Below are 2,143 nucleotides of genomic sequence, written 5' to 3'. Positions count from 1 at the left end.
ATATATTTTTTTGATATCTTTGTCTGGTTTTAGAATCAGGTAATGGTAACCTCATGAAATGAGCTTGGGAGCCTCCCCTTCTCTGGAATTTCTTAAAATAGTTCTGAGAATGATAAATGTTTATTCCTTGAATGTTTGGTAAAATTCACCCGTGAAGCCACCAAGTTCAGGACTTCAGTTTGTTGAGAGTTTTTGATAAGTTATTTGATTTCATTACTAATAATCGGTCAGTTCAGATTTTCTGTTTCTTCTTAATTCAGTTTGGAATTCATTTATTCCTTCCAGATTGTCTAATTTGTTGGCATGTAATTGATCATACTATTTTCTTATAATCCTTTGTATTTCTATGGTCTCAGTTGTCACTTTTCCTCTTTCATTTCTGACTTATTTATTTGCATCCTTTCCATTTTTTTTTTTCTTGCTGAGTCTGGTAAACGGTTTATCAATTTTGTTTCTCTTTTTAACAAACCAGCTCTTGGATTTATTGATCTTTTATATATTTTTAAAGATTATTTTGTTTATTTGCTCTCTGATCTTTGTTTTTTTCATTTCTTTGACTTAATTTAGGCTTTGTTTGTTGTTCTTTTTCTAATTCCTTTAAGTGTAAAGTTAAATTATTTAATTGATATTTTTCCTGTTTCTTGAGGTAGGACTTTATTGCTATGAATTTCTCTCTTAGGATTGCTTTCACTGCATCCCAAATGTTTGAGGTCATAGTGCTTTTATTTTCATTTATTCAAGTTATCTTTGATTTCTTCCTTGATCTCATTGTTAATCCATTTATTGCTTAATAGCATATTATTTAGCCTCCATGTGTTAGTGTGTTTTTCAGTTTTGTTTCTTGTAATTAATTTTCAGTTTCATACTATTGTGTTTGGAGAAAATGCTTGGTATGATTTCAATCTTCTTAAATTTATAGAGACTTGTTTTCTGGCCTAGAATGTGGTCTATCTTAGAAAATATTCCATGTGCACTTGAAGAGAAGGTATATTCTGCTGCTTTTGGGTGAAATGCTCTAAAAATATCAATTAAATCCATCTGATTAATGTGTCATTTAAGGACACTGTTTCCTTGATGATTTTCTTTGTGGTAAATATATCTCTTGATGTTAATGAGGAAGAGTTTAAAGTCCCTTAGTATGACTGTACTGCTGCCTATCTCTCCTTTTATGTCAGTTACTATTTGCTTTATATATTTAGGTGTTCCTATGTTGTGTGCATAAATGTTGACTAGGGTTATATCATCTTGTTAAATTGATCCACTTATCTTTATGAAATATCTTCCTTTGAGTCTTATTATAACCATTTTTCAAAATCTATTTTGTCTGATATAAGTATTGCTACCCCGGCTTTTATTTTACTTTCATTTGCATGCATTACCTATTTCAATTTCTTTACTTTCAGTCTGTGTGTATCTTTCAGTCTGAAGTGGATCTTTTTGTAGACAGCATATGTGTGGATCTTATTTTCTTATCCATTCTGCTACCTTATGTCTCTTGATTGGAATATTTAATCTATTTACATTTAAAATAATTATTGATAGCTACATAGTTATTGGCATTTTATTATTCATATTTATGTTAATTCTCTCCCTTCTTCTTAAAGGAGTCTAACTTTTTTTATAATTTATCTTTTTATGGTAACATTGGTTAATGAAATCCAATAAGTTTCAGCTGTACATTTTAATAGTAAGGCATACATATATTTACACTCTATGTTCACTTCTCATAGTTAGATTTCTTTCTGCCACCACATATTTGACCCCTTTTAACTCATCTACCTCTCCCTTCTGCCTACCCTCTGGTAAGCACTATTTTATTGTCCATGTCCATGAATCTATGTTTGTTTCTCCTGTTTGTTTGTTGCTTTTATGTTTATATCCCACATATAAGAGATATCATGTGTTTTTCAACTTTTTCTGTCTGGTTTATTTTGCTTAGCATGATTATCTTGAGGTCCATCCATGTTGTCATAAAGGGCAATATTTCATCTCTTCTTGTGGCTGAGTAATAGTCCATACTTCACTTCTCTTAGATTTTGTGTAAAGCTTTCTCTTAGTTTTTGTTAGACATCTTAGTGTTATTAAACCAATGTCAGTGATTCCTGAATCTTGCACAGTGTCATTCTAAGTTAAAAGTGTATCA

Source organism: Pteropus vampyrus, unplaced genomic scaffold, assembly GCF_000151845.1.
Source record: "Pteropus vampyrus isolate Shadow unplaced genomic scaffold, Pvam_2.0 Scaffold184, whole genome shotgun sequence".
Taxonomy (NCBI): domain Eukaryota; kingdom Metazoa; phylum Chordata; class Mammalia; order Chiroptera; family Pteropodidae; genus Pteropus; species Pteropus vampyrus.
This window is presented reverse-complemented; position numbering follows the sequence as displayed.